General features: G+C 39.2%; 1 protein-coding gene across 1 annotated transcript in view; it reads right to left on the reverse strand.

Annotated features, from left to right (window-relative positions):
• Positions 1–21,775, reverse strand: part of Su(fu) (suppressor of fused domain protein) — a 382,271-nt gene that overhangs the window by 38,688 nt on the left and 321,808 nt on the right. The window lies entirely within an intron of this gene.

Below are 21,775 nucleotides of genomic sequence, written 5' to 3' on the forward strand. Positions count from 1 at the left end.
CTTCAGTCGAAAAATCTGCATTCAAAAATTAAGATTCTAATTGTTCGGCTAACTTTATGCCATCCATATGCTTTTTAGTGTAAAATCAGGAAGTTCAGAATTTTCATCTGCTCTATCCATCCTCTGAATTGATTTGACTTGGTTTACCTCCGATTCCATTTCCACCAAATCTGTTTCGCCAGCCTCTTTTGTTACCAGCAATTCTTGAACATCTTCAAGTAACAATATATATATATTTTTTTAAGGAGCACCAGTGACTAAAGCCATGTTACTCTGTGTATATTGTCTATAAATTGTGTGTTCTAAGGTTTCTATTTTGCCGGATGAAAAACTCGAGTTTCCAGGAGAAAAAACCATGCTACCCTCGCCTGAGACCGACTAACTTAGCCATGTTGTGAAAAAGACCATTAAAAATTTCTCCTTTCATCGATGGGATTCGAACTCAGGTCTTTTCCACCTGGTGTGCGGGGGGGGGGGGGCATTCTACCAACTGGAGGGTTTCAGTAGTCATATCATCAAAATCTTCCCCTCCTACTGATTTACCAAGTTCCACTATTGCACCGATTCCATTTTATGCAGGTTTCACCATATTTCCAGAATGAACTGACTCTGACCATGCATTTTTCCAACACGCATTTAATGTTGACAATTTTACTTCTTTGAGCGATAAAGCCAATACAATCCACAATTGAAAAATGTTTCCATGCCTCCATCACTTCAATAGATTCGGAATCAATTTTTTCCAAAATCCATTGTAATGATTTGCTAATGTAATGCGTTTTAAAGGTAGATATATGACTAATTAAAGTTGTATTAAGTGGTGGGGCTTAGAGAGGAACAGGCATTCTGTGTGTTATCAAACACAGTCTAAAACACTGATGGATCCAATATCTTTCTATTTCAAAAGATTTAGGAGAAGTCCGGTTGGCCTGCCTCCCTAAAATCCACTTATTTACACCTTCTCGATGGTAAGCCCTGTTATGTTACTTAGGTGGCAACGAATGTGTAGAGCAGTTCTCTTCAAGACACCTGGTCAGTGTGAAGAGGAAAAGACCAAACCCTCCAGCACATGACAGCACGGCAAAACAAATGGCCCTCAGTCCCCAGCAGCTTTCACTCCCCTTCATACGGCACCAAGAGGATCACAGTGGAAGCAGAGGGTGCTAAGAATCTCTGGATACAACCAGGCTGCCATGCATGAAAACTGAACTTGGCCTATTACAACGTAAGATCGCTCATTGGTGAAGAGGATATTAGAGCTGGAAAAGAAATTAGAAAATGTGAATTGGAATATCAAAAAGAAGAAATGAATCACTTATAAGTTTATCAATTGGAAATTTGCTGTACACCAATGGTAGCAGTGAAAGGAGCGAAGGTGGAGTTGGCTTTCTGGTCCATAAAGATATAAACAACAACATTTTGGAATTCAAAAGTACATCACCAAGGGTGTCAAGACTACTACTCAGGATTTCTAAGAGGTACAAGCTAAAGGTTATAATGATTTATGCACCAACATCGAGCAATGATGATGAAAAGGTTGAAGAAATGTACACCAAAATTGAGAGTCTCCTAGATGAGCAGAAAACCCACTACACTATCATTACGGGGGAGTTCAATGATAAGGTTGGAAAGAGACAAAATAGCACAGAAAGGGGAACTATAAGAAAGTTTGGAACTGTCCAAAATTTCTTATCCAAAGAAATGAAAACGTAGCCTGTAAAATCAAGCAAATTATAATAATACAGAAATTATTTATGACTTACAAATATTAAAGAATGTTTATTCTTCTTCATCATCAACTCTGACTAAATGCACACTCGTTGTTCACTCATTATTGGCTCAGCACTCGGTTTGTTGCACAAGGAGTTTTTTTCTTCAGAAATGCTTCAAGAGGCATTTATTTCCAAGATAATCTTTTCTCTTCTTTATAAATTTTAATAGCATGCATAAGCATTTTTTAATGAAACGCACAAATTGCAACTAACACGATTCGCGTGGAGGAACAGGTTTATGAAGCTTAAAATAAAAGGAATGAAGAAAAGATTCTGAAAATTTATTTATGTTTTTCATACGATTGAAGATTTCAGTAAAGGGGAAACACATTTCACCATAATAACGTAAACAACCACACAATTCCAGCTATTGGTATTTTCGCAAAAGCAAGAAGATTGAGTTTACTACCCGTTTACTATCCGTTTATAATTGCTTGCAGTAACAGAAAAGGCCAATAAACCTGAAAGTGCAAATTGTTTTATGGTCGTGACTTGAAATGTGCTTTAGAAAAATATTACAAAGGTTCAAAAATTGATTCTTATAATGGAACATGTGATAATGATGAAAATTTAGCGCGTTTAATGATTTGAATTGGTAACTAATAGAATTTACAAACCATGCTCATGACCTTTTATATGCCCTTAAGGTCACGCTCGTGACCTTAAAAATGACATTTTAGAGAGATAAATACCTTAGTTATACAGCGGAAATTTCAACTTCCGAGATCTTGAAACGAATTACCAAAAAACAATGTGTTATTGGGTTCATGTTACAATATTTTAATGATATGATGATGTCTCTGGAACTGATTAATATCGTAAAGCGGGGTACACTGTATTGTACAAAGGGTACTAGGAAAGTTTTGCAATATGACGCAACAATGAATCACAGGAAGCTGCTTGTTGCTGCATGTTGAGATATGTTCATACGTGCATAGTAGCTGCCACGCCAAGTCAATGGGCTCAGTTATTCATTAGTAGTGAGAATGTAAAGTGCTTGCGATGGCATCGTGGTCACGAAATGAGATAAGGACAGTTTTGCGGTATAATTTCGTGCGTGGTTTAACCATAGACCAGTGCTTAGAAGAAATGACTCTTGCACTAGATGATGATTGTCCACATCGTACAATGATATTCAGGTGGTATAGAGAATTCCAAAGGGGAAATTTCACTCTGGAGGATTCTGAGAGGCCGGGAAGGCCACGAACATCAGTTACGGAGAAAAACGTTACTGCTGTGAGGAAAATGCTTGACGAAAACAGGTGAGTGACCTACCAACAGATAGAGGATACTTTGGGCCTAAATGCACCAGCAATTCGTTCGATTCTGCAAGATCATTTGCACGTGAAGAAACTTTGTTCTCTCTGGGTGCCGCATCAACTGATTGAAGAGCAGATGACACGACGTGTGACTTGGTGCCGGGAGATGTTAAAAAAGTTTGATAAGGGACAATCTCGGTATGTGAACAACATCGTGACAGGTGACGAGACTTGGCTGTACTATTACGATCTGCCGACCAAGGCTCAAAACAAAGTTTGGGTCTTTGATGATGACGACACACCCGTAATTGTCAGAAAATCCCGATCTGTAAAGAAGAAAATGATAGCTGTATTTTTCAAATCGAGTGGAATTGTGGAACGTGTCGTTTTGGACATGCAGAAGACAGTCACAGCTAAGTGGTATACTGAACAATGCCTGCCTAAAGTCATTGGATCTATGAAGAACCTGCGGCCAAAGTCAAGAATGGACACCTGGTACCTCCATCACGATAATGCTGCAGCTCACCGTGCCAAAGCCTGCACCGAATATTTGACCACGACAGGACTGAAACTTCTCGAGCACCCTCCCTACAGTCCAGACCTTGCTCCCTGCGACTTTGCACTGTTCCCGCATGTGAAAATGAAGCTAAAAGGGAGGCAGTTTTCCAGTGATGAGGACCTTCTACGGACTGGGGACAACGAGTGTGCTTTACTCCCTAGTGAAACTTGGCAGAACTGGTTTAAAGATTGGTTTTGGTGGATGGAGAGGTGTATTGAATGTAGAGGAAATTACTTTGAAAAAATTAAATAAACAAAGCTGTATTGCAAAACTTTCCTAGTACCCTTTGTATAGCTGCGCACGTGGTTTGGAATGTGATATTTATGAAGGTTTAACATTGATTTTTTGCAGTTAATATTCATATTTTCGATTTTGTTGATACTTGGGAAAAAAAAACCTCGTAAAGCGAAAACTGCCTGTATATCCCATCCCTGTAGAAGCAGTCTCTCTACTTAACAAGCACAGGGCACGTTGAAAACAAATTCTCCCCCATGAGCCTTCCACAATCTGTCCAGGGCCAAATTGACTGACAAATCTCTCATCATATACTCCCTCCTATCATATCTGGGCAGAATTGCAGACACTTTCAAATTCAAACCTAACTCGCAACTTTTTTTCAACATTGACCCATACTTGTCGAGTAAATCTGCAGATCTCTTACCCTGCAGGTAATTAGTGCTAACATGTACAACATCACTTTTTGTGCCCTTAAAAGATGATATCTGCTCTACATCATCAACTTTTGTCCCTGGCAAACATACAATGGTCCTGTTCCACCAATCCTTTTTGCATAATATATTCCCTGTCTGCCTGATAATAAGAGTCACCTACAATAACTAGTTCCTGTGAGATCAGCACATTATGCCTTGGAGATTGCCTCTCTATTGCCTGTTGCACAGGAGTGAGCTCTGGCATTGAGTTGGGCAGCTGAGAGCTTGACGGGGCCCTCATATTAATTTCTTTGAGGGAATCTACCCTCTACACCTCAAGCTCTCATTTTTTGAGAGCTTGAGGTGACGAGCGGTGAGTCATAAATTACAAAAATCACTAGTTAAATTTAAAAAAATAAGCTAACAAACACTACTAAGCCTCTTTAATATCTTTGTAGAACACAATGTAGTATGTAAATTAATGAAGAATACAGCAAAAATTTCGGCAGCCGAAAATCCACTGATAGTTCAACTTCGTGATCCCAATGCCCTCCAATTCAGCTGGTATCCAGTTTTCTCTCTGACTACGCCCTGTGAGTAATGATACATAGTTCCCTGTTTTCTGACTTTATCAATGATAGCATTCCCTATGTTCACTTCTTTCTTCTTGTATATTAATGACCTTCTTTCATTAACAGGAAATCCTATCCAAACAACTTCAATTTCTAATGTGGGATTTACACATCATCCACCAAGTCCTTAAATATCAATCTTCAGGTAATTTTTCAGCCAAGCAAAAAAAAAAACTGTAACTTTGATCATTTTAAAACCTGTCTTATGCCTTGCAAATAAGACTCCACTGAACCTCTGCTGAGCTTCAATGACCCTAAAATTTCCAGACAAGACCACACATCTCTACTTGGAATTACACTAACTTGTAATCTCTGCATAAGCCCATCACAAATATTGCTTTTCACTGCATCCAAAAAACTTTTTTTCTTTATACACTCTGTGTTACTTTTCCTCTAAACAAGTATTTACACTGTACAAATCTCGTATCACCCTACCGCAATATATTGTTCCCACATATGGAATGTGGCAGAGAGAGAGAGAGATTAGAAATTAGAGTAATTCTGCTGTACTAAGTCTTCAAACTGTGTCTCATAGATGTTCAATTTCTGCTGAATGCCTTTTTTATAGATACTTTCACAGTGTTCTTCTGATTTGGCATCTTAATTCTCTTCCAAACCAATCTGAACTTATGACAAAGCCAGTAGAGTTATCACTTATTCACTTCATATGAACAGAACCAACTCCATACTTACAGAACCAACTCTTTCCTCATTTTATCCCCTTATACGTCTGTTTTTTGGAACAATCTTACTTCACACGTATTTCCCAAAATTACAATCTACAGATGTTCAAAGTTAATGCACCAAGTATCTTCTGTATTCCCAAGCCTTCAACCCCAACAGAGTAATAATAACTATTGCAGATTCTAATACATTTTTCCATGTAATATTTTCATAAAAAAAAAAAAAAAAAAAAAAAAAGTGCATTCATCTTATGTTAGCTGAAAAAAAAACACAAAACACACAGTATTTATATATAACTTTTTTTTGTTTGTTAAATACCTCCTTTCATGTGTATTTTACTGGTCACAATGCTTCAAGAAATATCTACTAACACTCTCAGTTAGTATTGTTTTTTGAAATCATTATTCTTATAACATCTTTCATTGATATGCACATAACCTAATAAAGAAATTTTTTAGGTTTTTTTTTTTTTTTTTTTTAAATTGTGGCATGGATGCTGACTATTTACGACATGCACTTGGACTGGTTTGTGAGGGGGGGGGGGGGGCTTAGATTTGTCAAATAAGAAGAAAACTCTCCAGTAGAGTATTTAAAAATCACTCAGAAACTGAATATCTGTGGTCATTACTAAACCTGACTGCCCTCTTTTCAACAACGTCTATAAGATTGGAGAGGTTTTCAAGGAACCATTCCAAATGGTGGAACAATATTGCATGGTACAGTGGACTTGCAATTTGTACAAGGAATATTTCTTTAGAAGAAAAGTAACACTAAGAATAGAAATGTAAACCCAGTGTTTTTGATGTAATAGTCTTCCTGGTCTAATGTTATTAGTGGAATCCCTCAGGATTCAGTGCTGGGCTCTGCTTATTGCTTAGATTTTCAGATGATACAAAGGTTGGCAAGGTTAATGATAATAATCAGTATGCTACTACAACAAGTTTAGAAAAATTTGGCAGATAGGTTGAGAAGTAGCAACTTAGTGGTAACACTGACAAATTGAATATACTTCATATGGGTAGCAGTAATCGAAGAATAACATACCAATTCGTGGTACTACAATTAAGGTAATGGAGAACAAAAAACAATGTGGCAATTGTACAGTTAAACATGGTTAGCATTATTAGAGGAATATGATGCAAGAAAGCAAGCTTCTGCAGCATTAGGTCCTTGAGGTTGTCACAGACATTCTCTCAGATATGCCAGACAAGCTGTACTTGTTACCTACGAGTCTAAAACGCTGATGGAACTGATATTCGGGTGACACTCAAGTCAAGTGGACCCAATTTTGGCGAAGTCCGGACAGCCAAATCCTCTGCTTGCACCTTCACAATGGTGGGACTGTTAGTAAACCTGGGTATAACCTCCATGCACAAGTACTGGTGGGTGACCACCCAGGTGCGAACCAACGTAAGCAGGGGTGTGGCGCCAACACCACAAGGAGGAACGCTGCCCCCCTATGTTACCAGGCAGTACTAGGTGGTAGATGACTCTCATCAACTGGTGAAATACCACCACCACTTTGCTTATTGGAGGCTTGAAGTGGTTGAACCCATGTTTAGTCACTAGAGCTAAGTTCCGGTCAACCCTTCCCTATCTCTTCCATCATGCAGTATGATTGATGACTTTTGAGGTTATGATGAACGCCGTGGCAAGATCCAATATTCCTTACATTTCGAGGGTACAGCTCTAAAACAGTGTTCGCAGGCCGGCCACTAGTTAGTACACCGGACTGGACCGAACCTATTGGTAACTCTCTAGGAGACTCCCAGATCAGCCAGTGTATAATCTTGCTACCTCTACTCTGCCAGACAGTGACTGGAGAGAGTCCGAGTAGTGTGTATGCGGGGAGCATTGTCGAAGCCACGTTATGTCAAGGATCTGGGTATATTCTAAACACGTGTATGCCATATTAAAAAATTTCATTACTTCATACAGCATGTCACATCCACTTTTTCTTACTATCAAATACACCATGAACTGGCAAACTAATAGAGCAAGCTTATCTGCGAAAAGATCTAAACCTCCCAAGCACTTCCTAATTCATTTCACAAATAAACGTGGTCTCAATTCTAGTCTCAATGATGTCCATTTCCACTTGCAGTCTGCCAAACCCCATGTACTTTTTCTGACAGAATCTCAGTTATCGGTTGATTCAACTACTGCTCATCTCAGATGCCCAAATTATTCGCTGTATGATTCCTTTCGCCCCAAAAATTGGCACTTGTGCATATGTCCGTTCTGATATTCCCTGTCAGAGACTTGGCAATTTGGAATCTTCTCTGATCTTTGATCTTCTCTGGCTTAAAATCTCTACCTCATTGTGTCAAATTCATCGGTTGTCTATACCATTCTCCCAACTCCACTAATCACTTGGAGATCTTTGACTTCCTCTCTTTGCAACTTGACTTTCTCCAGTCCAACTTTCCTAACAGTGAGGTAATTTTCCTTGGTGATTTTAATGTTCACAACTCCAGCTGGCTTCTGTTTTCTAGTCAAACCGATCCAGCAGGTCGAGATGCTGACGCTTTTGCAATTACTAATGACCTAGCACAGATTGTTTATTTACCTACAAGAATACCGGATAATCCTAATCATACAGCCAATACTCTTGATCTTATTCTCACAAACAACCCTTCTAAGTACATGGTCGAAGTGAGAGGTCCTTTAGGCACTTCAGATCACAACTTGGTGATTGTCTCTTCTCCAATGGAACCTTTATCTCATGGCTATTCCCAACTTCGTGTTGTTTGGCATTACAAGAATGCAAAATGGGATGACCTGGGAGACTTCCTTTCTTCTTTTCCTTGGTCGGATTACTGTTTCAAAACTTCTGGTGTCAACGTTTGCTCAGATAGTGTCAGTGAAATTATTCTTGCAGGAATGGAATCCTTTATCCCAAACTCCACTTTAAAATCTCGTCCTTTATCTAAACCTTGGTTTTCCAATAAATGTGCTAAGGCTGTTCAAGAGAAGAATGTTGCATATCGTAATTGGCTTGTTTCTAATTCTTCAGTTTGATTTCCTGCGTACACCAAAGCTCGCAACAATTGTAAAGCAGTTATTAATCAGTCCAAACTAGAGTTTGAACAGGCTAAGAGTAGAAAACTTGCTTCTTGCCCTAATGGTAGCCGAGCATTCTGGTCTCTTGCCAAATCTATTGGCCGCAACTTTTGCCCACCTCTGTCCAAACCAGATGGTTCTGTTGTCACTTCAGCCAAGGATAAAGCTGACCTGCTAGCATCCCATTTTTCTTCCAACTCATGTATTAATGATTTTCGTAAAACACCTCCCACCATTCCCAACACCCTCCATTCAATGCCTCCTGTGGTCTTCCGTCAAAAGGATGTCAGAAGGATTTCGATGAATCTTGATGCTAAGAAAGCTCCAGGTCCTCATGGTATTTCTCCACTTATTCTCAAAACCTGTGCTCCCGAACTTACTCCTATTCTTTGCCGTCTTTTTTCACTTTCTTATTCCAAAGGTGTTTTTCCTTCTGCTTGGAAATTGGTTCATATCCAGCCAGTTCCTAAAAAGGGTAATAAATCCCTCCCATCCAATTACCGTCCCATTGCAATTACTTCTACTCTTTCTAAAGTAATGGAGAAATCAATTAACCGCCAACTCTTAAACTACCTTCCATCTGATCAATGATTGCCAGTATGGATTCCGGCAGTGTCGATCCACTGGTGATATTCTGGCTTATGTTACCCATTTATGGACTAATTCAATGGTTGTTGTTGTTGTTATTGTTATTTTTGGCGCAAGGGCTGCTCAGGCCATATTGCGCCCTAATTCAATGGAAAAATTCGGTTAAACACAAGCAGTTGCTCTTGACATCTCAAAGGCTTTCAATCGTGTTTGGCATAAAGGTCTTCTAAACAAGCTTCCATCTTGTGGTTTGCCAACTGTTTTTTGTAATTGGTCATCCAGTTTTCTCTCTGATCGCTCACTCACTGAGGGTGATGGTAGACGGCTCTCTGTCTTCTAACTTATCCACTAATGCCGGTGTCCCCCAAGGTTCAGTTCTTTCCCCCACTCATTTCCTCTTGTATATTAATGACCTTCTTCCATTGACTGGAAATCATATCCATAGTTTTGCCGATGATAGCACATTGCATTCCACTTTTCATTTTGAGAAACCTTGTCCTGCTCAATCAGCTTCAACTTCTCGAAAATCTGCTACCAATTCCTTAAATGCTGATTTCCAGGTAATTCTCCAGTGGGGCAAAGACAACTTAGCTGATTTCAACCCTTCTAAAACTCAGTCTTGTCTTATATCTTGCAAAAAAGGATTCTTCTGCTCCTATGCTTATCTTTAGTGACACTCCGATTTCTAGGCAAAATGATATATCTCTTTTGGGGATTACCCTGACTTCTAATCTCTCTAGGCACAAGCACAATACAAATATTGCTTCCTCTGCATCTAAAAAACTTGGTTTTCTCTTTCGCTCTCGGCGTTACTTTTCTTCCAAACAGCTGCTCACTCTGTATAAATCGCAAATCCGCCCTGCCATGGAATATTGTTCCCACATCTGGGGTGGTGCCCCCAAAACCTCTCACAGGCTTCTTGATTCCATTCAGAAGAGGGCAGTTAGGTTAATTAATGATTCATCTCTAACAGAGTCTCTCCACTCGCTTTCTCATAGACGTACTGTTTCTGCTGCATGCCTCTTCTACAGATACTTCCATGGGCACTGTTCTTCTGAATTGGCTTCTATAATTCCCGCTCTCTCTTTCAAAACAGTCCGAACACGTGCTGCCACCAGCCAACATCCATTTACTGTCCAACTTCAAACCCACAGAATCAACTTTTCATCTTCCTCATTTATTCATTCAACTGCTGTTTTCTGGGACAACCTTCCTTCACACGTATTTCCTGAAAATTACAATCTACAGAAATTCAAGTCCAATGTCAACAAATATTTTCTTTCGTCTTCTCAACCTCCAACCCAAGCACGGTACTAAGTGCTATAGGTTCTAATACCTCTCGTGTTTGGGGTTCACATAAAAAAAAAAAAAAATAGCCAGAAAAAAAAAAAAACATTCCCATTTCACCCCTCCGTTCGTTCCAAATACCTGTCCAGCTCAGCCTTAAATTTATTTAGGCTATCAACTTCCACAACAAAGGATGGAAGTCTGTTCCACCAACCAACTACTCGCTGGCTAAAGGCAAACTTCCACACATCTATCCTATTTGTCTATCCTCAATTTGAATTTATGTCCTCTCAGGTGATTATTCTGAGCAAGAGGAAGAATCCCATCAGCATTCAGCATGCTCAAACCATTCAAGGCTTTATACACCTCAATCAGATCACCTTGCAGGTGCCAAGTCTCTAGACACTGTAATATGCACAACTTAAGCTTTTCTTTGTAAGAGCACCCCTTTGTTCCATTCACTAATCCTGTTGCCTTTCTCTGTACTCGTTCCAACAGCTCTACATACTTCTTAAAATGAGACCTCCAGACCAGTATACAGTACTCAAGGTGTGGTATACCCATTGCCTTATACAAGGGAATAATTACCTCCTTATCCCTGCTAGAAAAATTCCTGTATATCATTGACAAGACACCATGAGCTATTCTTGCAGACCATCTGCACTGCTCAGAAAATTTCATATCTACCTGTACATTTACCCGCAGGACCTTTTTGTTCTCTAACACTGTCAGTGTAGTGCCACAGAGTTGATACGTTACTCTGAGGTTACTGCTTCCCATATGTAGTACTTTACATTTGTCAATGTTAAACTTCATTTGCCACTTCTCAGCCCATCTGCTCAACTTTTCTAGATCCTGTTGCAGCAGCGTACTGTCATTATTGTCCTTAACAACATTGCCAACCTTTGTATCATCTGCAAACTTGGACATTAAGCTTGATATACATTTATAAATACAGAAAACAACAACGGATCCAACACTGAACCCTGAGGGGCTCTCTAATAACATTAGTCCTCGATGAGCAGTGTCCATTGATTACCACTTTGTCTTCTCCCACTCAACCATCCCTTTATCCATAGCAACAATTTGCCTCCAATGCCACACTGCTCCAATTTGATCAGCAGTCTTCCATGTGCAACAGTATCAAAGGTCTTTCTAAGAGCAAAATATATGATATATCGAAGTTATTCCTTGCCTCCAATTCCTTTGTGACCACATCATAGTATCCAATCAAATTGGTCAGGCAAGACTTTCCCTTAACAACGATAACTGAAGTCTTCTCTAGATGATCCTGCAGTGCTTCTTTAACCAGTGCCTCCATTAATTTTCCTGGAACAGAAGTTAAACTAACAGGTCTATAATTACTTGTGTCGCCCTTTGATCGACCTTTGTGAATTGTGGTCACATTTGGACATCTCCAGTCGATGGATACCTCCCCTGAGTCCAAAGAAGCTCTCATAATTATGGCTAAGGGTTTGCTTACTTCCTTTGCCTCCTCCTTTAATATAACTGGATAGATCCCATCCACCGCAAAATGCCTTTTTTTATGTTTATCTTCGACAATTTTTCCTTCACTTTCCTCTCAGTTATTGCAACATCATCTAGCTCACTGTCAGAGTTAACTCACCTGTGATATTCCCCTCCCTGAATAACTCCTCATGTATGAATGTAGATGCAAAATACTCATTTAGTTTGTTAAACACCTGAGCAGGATCATCAACAGTTGAACCATCAATATCCAGTGGACCAATCTGATTCATCCCATTCCTTCTAGAGTTTACATAGGTAAAGAACTCTTTGCTGTTTTCTTTGCATCCTTTGCCTGCCTAATCTCCTTTGGGACTTGGATACTTAATGATTTTTTAATAACTGAGAGCAAAGTGGAGGAGAAATTGTTGAAGTCAAACCTAAGAAAAGCCCTGGGATCTATCCAGTTATATTAAAGGAGGAGGGAAAGCAACCAAGCAAACCCTTAGCCATAATTATGAGAGCATCCTTGGACTCAGGGGAGGTTTCCACGGACTGGAGATGTGCAAATGTATCCCCAATTCTCAAAGGGGGATCGAAGGGTGACACGAGTAATTACAGACCAGTTAGTTCAACTTCTTTTCCAGGTAAAATAATGGAGTCACTGGTTAAAGATGCATTGCAGGATCATCTAGAAAAGACTGCAGCAATAATTCAGACACAGCATGGGTTTGTTTAGGGAAAGTCTTGTCTGACAAATTTGGTAGGATATTATGATGTGGTTACAAAGGAACTGGATGCAAAAAATAATTTTGATATCATATATTTGGATTTCAGGAAATCTTTTGACACTGTTGCGCATGGAAGACTATTGTACAAATTGGAACAGAATGGTATTAAGGGTAAGTTGCTACAATGGATAAAAGGTTGGTTAAGTGGGAGAAGACAGAGAGTGGTAATCAATGGGTGCTGCTCTATTTGGTCTAATGTTATTAGTGGAAGTCCACAGTGTGCGGTGTTGGGTCCACTGTTGTTTTGTTTATTTATCAATGATATTGATGAAGGTATATTAGGCTTAATGTTGAAGTTTGCAGATGATACAGAAGGTTGGCAGGGTTGTTAATGACAGTAATGGCAGTGTGCTACTGCAACACGATCTAGATAATTTGGGCAGATGGGCTAAGAAGTGGCAACTGAATTTTAACCTTGACAAATGTAAAGTACTGCATATGGGTAGAAGTAACCGCAGAGAAACGTACCAACTGTGTGGTACTACACTTAAGGTGGTAGAAAATGAAAAAGACATGGGAGCAATTGTGCAGCAGATATGAAGTTTTCTGAGCAATGCAGATAGGCTGCCAGGGCAGGTCATGTTGTTTTGTCAATGATATATAGGAATTTTGCTAGCAGGGAAAAGGAGGTGATTGTCCCTCTGTATAAGGCAATAGTCAGGCTACGCCTTGAGCACTGCGTACAGGTCTGGAGGCCTCATTTTAGGAAGGATGTAGATTTGCTTGAGCGTGTACAGAGAAGGGCAACAAGATTGGTGAGGGGGAATGAAGGGATCCTCTTACTAAGAGAGGCTTAAGTTCTGCAAATTGCAGTGGCTGGAGACTAGGCACCTGCACGGTGATTTGATTGAGGTGTATAAGGCCTTGAATGATCACACGGAATTCTGATGGGGATTCAGATTACGAACCTTAGGGGCATAAATTCAAATTAAGAAAGGACAGATGTAGAATAGATGTGCGGAAATTTGCGTTTAGCCAGCGGGTGGTTAATTGCTGGAACAAACTTCCATCAATGTCTTTGTGGAATTTGATAGGTTGAATAAATTTAAGGAGGAACTGGACAGGCATTTTGAGGGAATGGTGTGATTTTTTTTTTTTTTTTTTTGGCTGATGCTGCATAAGCTCATATACTTGCTTTCTTGCATCACATGCCACTACTACTACTACAGACCAGCTTATATTGATGATAGGCTTCCATGTCATCCATTAATTTATATGTATCCCATGCATTTTTCTTCTCTGCCATATGTCTCATTAGTTCATCTGACATCCATTTAGGCCTAAACCTTGAACAATATTTCTTAGTTGGTATGTAAAGCCTTGTAGCTTCCAAGATAAATTCTTTGAATGCTTCCCATTTTGAATTTGCTGTTGGTAACATCATCAGTTGGTCCCACTGTATAGAATTTAAATACTGTCTCAGACCACGACAGTCGCCTTTACGAAAGCAAAAACCCTTCCCTTTACCTCTGATGGTAGTTACCTCTGAGTAAATCCCACTGCAGCACACTGTGCTCACTGTCATCTAGTGGTTGCTTTATCTGCAGATTCTTAAATCATGAAGAATCACTACTGATAATGAGATCAAGAGTATTACTCCCTCTAGTTGCCTCCCGAACAAGCTGATGTAGAAAACAATCATCCGTAAATCCCCAAAAGCCTTGCTAGTGTGTGTGCGACCTACCCTAACACAACCCATGTGTTTACTTGTACCGTATTGTACTCCCAGCAGTCTCTGAAATACCCTACATCTTGTTTTCCAGGCTGCTGCTCATTCCAACAGAAGCAGTGCAAGAATCACTTTCACCTCTGCTAGTGGCTACTGTTAATCTTTTAGTCCTTGTATCCCCTCAAGTTAGCAGTTTTCCGACCCACCTAACACTGCCTCGATAACATCAGCAAATATTCTTGCACTTTTCTATTTAAGTGTATCCCATCCCTGTAGAAGCAATCTCTCCTGTTAACAAGTACAGACCAGGCTTAAAAAAAATTCTACCCCATGAGCCTTGCAGAATCTTTCCAGGGCCGAATTGATCGACAAGGCTCTCATCATATACTTCCTCTTATCGTGTCTGGGCAGAATTGCAGACACTTTCAAATTGAACCCTAATTCATGCCTTTTTTCATTAGTGACTTTTTTCCCTTTTTTTATGAACACCCAAAAACACGAGAGGTATTAGAATCTACGGTAATTGGTACCGTGCTTGGATTGGAGGTTGAGAAGTCGAAAGAAGATATTTGTTGACCTTAGACTTTAACTTCCTTAAACTGTAATTTTCAGGAAAGACATATGAAGGTTGTTCGAGAAAATGGCAGTTGAATGAATAAACGAAAAAGATGTTGAGGTGGTTCTGTGAGTTTGAACTTGGACAGTAAATGGATGTTGGATGGTGGCAGCACGTGTTTGGACTGTTTTGAAAGAGAGAGCAGGAATAATAGAAGCCAATTCAGAAGAACAGAGCCCATGGAATTATATGTAGAAAACGCATGCAGCAGAAACAGTATGTCTATGGGACAGCAAATGAAGAGACTCTGTTAGAGAGGAGTCATTAATTAACCTAATTGCCCTATTCTGAATGGAATCTAGAAGCCTGAGAGACGTTTTGGGGGTACAGTCCCTGATGTGAGAACAATATTCCACGGTAGGGCGGATTTACGATTTGTACAGAGTGAAAGAAAAAAACCAAGTTTTTTAAATGCAGCACAAGCAATAGTTATAATGTGCTTGTGCCAAGAGAGAGAGATTAGAAGACAGGGTAATCCAGAAAAGAGATATATAAACTTGCCTAAAAATCGGAGTGTCACCAAAGATAAGCATAGGAGCAGAAGAATCCTTTTTGCGAGGTATAAGACAAGACTGAGTTTTAGAAGGATTGAAATCAACTAAGTTGTCTTTCCCCCACTGGAGAATTACCTGGCGATTGGCATTTAAGGAATTAGTAGCAGATATTAGAAAAGTTCAAGCTGATCAAGCAGGGCAAGGTTTTTCAAAACGGAAAGTGGAAGGCAATGTGCTATCATCGACAAAACTATGGATAGGATTTCCAGTCAACGGAAGAAGGTCATTAATATACAAGAGGAAAAGAATGGGGGGGAAGAACTGAACTTGGGGGCACACCAGCATTAGTGGAGAAGTTAGAAGACAGAGAGCCATCTACATAACCAATTACAAAATGCAGTTGGGAAACCATAAGATGGAAGCTTCTTTAAAAGACCTTTATGCCAAACACAATCGAAAGCCTTTGACATGTCAAGAGCAACTGCTTGTGTTTCACTTAACTTTTCCATTGAATTTGTCTATAAATGGGTAACATAAGCCAGAATATCACCAGTGGATCGACACTGACGGAATCCATACTGGGAATCGTTGATCAGATGGAAGGTTTCTAGGTGGTTTAAGAGTTGGCGGTTAATAGATTTCTCCATTACTTTAGAAAGAGTAGAAGTAATTGCAATGGGACGATAATTGGATGGGAGGGATTTGTCACCCTTTTTAGGAACTTTTTAGGAGCAAATTTACAAGCAGAAGGAAAAACACCTTTGGAATAAGAAAGTGAAAAAAGGCAGCAAATAACAGGAGTAAATTCAGGAGCACAGGTTTGGAGAACAAGACCTTATAAACCAAAACCATCAGGACCTGGAGCTTTCTTAGCATCAAGATTCGTCAAAATCCTCCTGACATCCTTTTTACGGAAGACCACAGGAGGCATTGAATGGAGTATGTTGGGAATGGTGGGAGTTGTTTTAATAAGATCATTAATGCATGAGTTTGATGAAAAATGGGATGCTAGCAGGTCAGCTTTATCCTTGGCTGAAGTGACAACAGAACCATCTGGTTTTGATAGAGGTGGGAGCAGAGATGGGCAAAAGTTGCGGCCAATAGCTTTGGCAAGAGACCAGAATGCTCGGCTACCATTAGGGCAAGAAGCAAGTTTTCTACTCTTAGCCTGTTCAAACTCTAGTTTGGACTGATTAATAACTGCTTTACAATTGTTGCGAGCTTTGGTGTACGCAGAAAATGAAACTGAAGAATTAGAAACAAGCCAATTATGATATGCAATGTTCTTCTCTTGAAAAGCCTTAGCACATTTTTTTGGAAAAACCAAGGTTTAGATAAAGGACGAGATTTTAAAGTGGAGTGTGGGAAAAAGGATTCCATTCCTACAAGAATAATTTCACTGAAACGATCTGAGCAAACGTTGACATCAAAAGTTTTGAAACAGTAATCTAACCAAGAAAAAGAAGAAAAGAAATCTCGCAGGTCATCCCATTTTGCATTCTTGTAATGCCGAACAACACGAGGTTGGGAATAGCCATGAGATAAAAGCTCCATTGGAGAAGAGACAATCACCAAACTGTGATCTGAGGTGCCTAAAGGACCACCCACTTCGACCGTGTACTTAGAAGGGTCATTTGTGAGAAAATATCAAGCGTGTTAGCTGTATGGTTAGGATTGTCTGGTATTCTTGTAGGTAAATGAACAAACTGTGTAAGATCATTAATAATTGCAAAAGCCTGAGCATCTCGACCAGCTGGGTCGGTGTGACTAGAAAACAGAAGCCAGCTGCAGCTGTGGACATTAAAATCACCAAGGCCCTGGTAGACATTTCAAGTTATTTCTCTGAGTACCTAGACATACGTAGAAGTTCTCTGAGTAATGCATAGAGGCTGCTAGGAACAGCTCATAGGGTTCTGTCAATTACATACAGGAATTTTGCATGCAGAGAGGAATTTATTATCCACTGAATAAGCAATGCTGAGACTGCATATAGGTTTGGAAGCCTCATTTTAAGAAGTATGTGGATCTATTGGAATGGTTGCAGAAAAGGGCAAACCGGATTAGTCAAAGATGCAAAAGGGTAGGCTTACCAAGAAAGCCTTCAGTTCTGAAAACTAGGCACATGTGAGGTGATCTGATTGAGGTGTTTAAGGTTTTGAATGGATTAAATAAACTAAATGCTGATGGCATCCTTATTCAGTCACATACATAAAGGGGCATAAATTTAAATTGAGAAAGGATGGTTGCAGGACAGATCTGCAAAAATTTGCTTTTGGGCAAAAACAGTGATCGTTGGAACAAACTTCGATCTGGTGTTATGTCAGTAGGTAATTTGATTAATTACCATGTGCCATTTGATGCTTATATGTGTCATTTTTTGTCACTCTTAAGTGGTGAATTAATGAACTTTAAAAGTAAAGACACACGAAAACTGTTTGAAACTGCCACGGTGATTGAACTCCGGGCTATTTGTAGCAATGTTTGTTTGTTTGTTATTTGGTTTTTAGGAGCATTAGCAACTAAGGCCATATTGCTCCGGGATATGCGGTGGTCATTCCCTGACCTTTCCGCATCCTCTGTATTTGGTGGTGACGGGCTCGAACCCCGGTCTAATCAAGAAGCATGTGCTATGCACTGCTGCTCCTTCCCACCTGGCTACGGAGGCGCCATTTGTAGCAATGCTGAGATTCTGTTTATAGACTTTGTACATAATTTTATTTGTTCTTTCTTTGTAATGAGGTTGGTTTATGTACATGGAATAATCTTTTGACAAAAGTTTTGAGGTTTTGTTTTGATTTACAGTTCAGCACTAGAATAAGTGTTTATTTTGATTTGCGAATTATTGACTAACTTTTCAGCCTTTATTTTTTTGGGTGGGGTATGAAAGGAGTTGCTCCTTAATATTCTGAAAATTATGGCACATCAGATATGCTCTCTCTCAAATACAGGCAGTAACCAACATGTGAAGGAATTATGTGGTCTCACCACCAATGTGTATAACAGAACTCTAATCTCTTTCTCTCTCGATATGAAGGTATGATAAATTGTTAATAAAGCACCCATTAAAATCATAGAATTTCCTTAATTTAACATTATTAAGCTAGTATATTTATAAAGTCCATTGTGGTTGACTTCTCGTTGAAGGTCAACAGCACTCATGTGGCATCTGTGTGATCCTCGTTTAGTTTCAATTATGAAAAATGAATTTTTAGTTTTTTTGCTAGCATTAAGAATAAGGCCTCTGTAGCAGAGTGGTCAGGAGCGGGAGGGCAGTAGCACACGCTCTTTGAGTAGACCGGGGTTCAGGCCCTTGACTGCTGAATACAGTTGATTTGCCAACCCACAATGGACCAGCGTGGCAGATTATGGTCTATTTCCCTCAGCATGAATTATTGAGGAGGCTTCCATCCTGCAGTGGGTTGATAATGGTTGCATGTTACCTTTATGATGTAAGAAAGCAAGTCTATAATATAGCATCAGCAAAAAAAAAAAAAAAAAAAAAAACCTTCTCATTTCACCTATCCATTCACTCCAAAAGTGTCTAGTTCAGCCTTGAATTTATTTAAACTGTCAACTTCCACGACAGATGGAAGTTTCTTCCAGCAATCAACCACCTGCTGGTTAAAGGCAAATTTCTGCACATCTATTCTACAACTGTCTTTCGTCAATTTGAATTTATGTCCACTCAGGCAGGGAATCTGAGAAAGAAGAAGAATCCCATCAGCACTGAGCTTGCTCAAACCATTCAAGGCCTTATACACTTCAATCAGATCAACCTCGCAGGTGCCTAGTTTCCAGATGCTGCAATTTGCAGAACCTAAGAATTTCCTGGTAAAAGCAACCCTTTGTTCCACTCACCAATCTCATTGCCCTTCTCTGTACTTGTTCCAGCAGCTCTACATCTTTCCTAAAATGAGACCTCCAGACTTTTATGAAGTGCTAAAGGTGTGGCCTGACCATTGCCTTATATAAGGAGATATTCACCTCCTTATCCCTTGCCAGCAAAATTCCTATATATCATTGACAAGACCCCATGAGCTGCTCTTGCACCCCGTCTGCACTGTTCTGAAAAAAACTTCATATCTGACTGCACAATTACCCCGGTTCTTTTTCATTCTCCGCTACCTTGAGTGTAGTACTGCTCAGTTGGTATGTTACTGATTTGAAAATGATAAATCTATTAATGATGATTGGCTAAACCCAATTAAAAAATATCAATGAAAACAAATAATAGAAACCAATGATAATAAAGAAATTTTTATAATTTTTTTTTTAGAATTTAAGGTCACTGACCCCCTCCAGATTGAAACTTAGATACTCATGTGGCAAATGCAACATGAATGCCTGTATTTTTGTCAGCTGTTTGCATTTAGCATTTGAAATCAAAAACATTACAACAAGATTAGTCAACTCTTACTGGAGTCTCACAGATATCATGTGGGAATGAAAGTTGCCTAGAAGAAATGTACATGCTTTTGCTAACCTGAACATTTGCTAACCTAACCTCAACTCATAACACATTGAAATGAAAACAGAAAATACCATATCATTAGTCAGAGAACGTTGATGGATTGGGGTACATGGGAAAATTTGATTTCATTTGCAAATCTAAAAAAAAATTTAACAAGTGGCATCTGTCAGATGTCATGTTAGCAGTGGCAGGTTAAATTTATATTGTACTAGAAAAGAATAGTGAAAGCTTAAAAAGCGGTACTCACCTTGAAATTAATCTGCGATGGTTTACTTAGGTAGCGTGGTTAATGTTTAAGTTGAATGGTTAAATTGAAAAATTAAAAGGGAGGGAAGTAGGTAAAAGTTGACTGAGTTAAATAGGCGCAAGGAAACAGAAGTGCACACATCCAATCCTTGGTTGTCATCGAAATAAAAGAAAGAAGAATAATTAAAAACTATGTAAGTGAATCCGGTGAAGCCAATAGTCTTTACGAGGACTTTCGTTAGTTAAAGAACGTCTTCAGTTGGTAATGGGTGGGGAGAGAACGCGCATGGTATTTTAAGAATAAGAAATTATACTCTCGTGATGCCTTTTTTGACATGTGGGAACTTTAATCTCGAGAGGTTCCAAATTGGGGAAAGATTGAAGGGGAGTTTAGAATTTAGAATTTTGAGGTTAGAGTGGTGCTTGTACCATTCGATAACTAGAGTTCATATTGAAGTATTCTGTAGCTGGATTTTGGTTTAATGATGGAAATAGCAGAATCGATGAGTGGGTTGTGGTTGTGAGTCTGGGCATGAGTTGTAAGTTCTGTGACAGATTGGTTAGACGTGAGACTATGGAAATGGTAGTATGCACGGGTGTTGGATGTTTTTGATGAGCCAAATTTGGTAGTGGTACTTCCGATGTGTTGCAGTTTGGTTGACAATTAATGAGGTATATAATATTATTAAGGTTGTTTGTAGAATATTTGTATATGTCTTTATAGGTGCTGAAGAAGGATCCTAATTTGTTGTAGGTGGAAAAAACAAGGGAGATATCAGTGTTGTTAAATAGGCGTCGGAACTGTCCTGCTAGTTCATTGTGGTAAGGGAGGACTATGCGGATGTTAGTTTTATTTTTGTCTTTGGTTGGGATGTTAGATTTAATTTTATTTTTAGCGTTAAGGATTGTATTTAAAATGAGTTGGTGGGGGTAACCTCTGGATATAAATTTGTCGGTAATATACTGTTGTAATATACTACAACAAATATACTATACTACAAATATACTACAACAAATTAGGATCCTTCTTCAGCACCTATAAAGACATATACAAATATTCTACAAACGACCTTAATAATATTATATACCTCATTAATTGTCAACCAAACTGCAACACATGTTATATCGGAAGTACCACTACCAAATTTGGCTCATCAAAAACATCCAACACCCGTGCATACTACCATTTCCATAGTCTCACGTTTAACCAATCTGTCACAGAACTTACAACTCATGCCCAGACTCACAACCACAACCCGCTCATCGACTCTGCCATTTCCATCATTAAACTAAAATCCAGCTACAGAATACTTCAATATGAAGCTCTAGTTATCGAATGGTACAAGCACCACTCTAACCTCAAAATTCTAAATTCTAAACTCCCCTTCAATCTTTCCCCAATTTGGAACCTCTCGAGATTAAAGTTCCCACATGTCAAAAAAGGCATGACGAGAGTATAATTTCTTATTCTTAAAATACCATGTGCATTCTCTCCCCACACATTGGCAACTGAAGACGTTCTTTAAC

Source organism: Mastigoproctus giganteus, chromosome 11 (assembly GCF_048544385.1).
Source record: "Mastigoproctus giganteus isolate SK-2022 chromosome 11, ASM4854438v1, whole genome shotgun sequence".
Lineage (NCBI taxonomy): Eukaryota > Metazoa > Arthropoda > Arachnida > Uropygi > Thelyphonidae > Mastigoproctus > Mastigoproctus giganteus.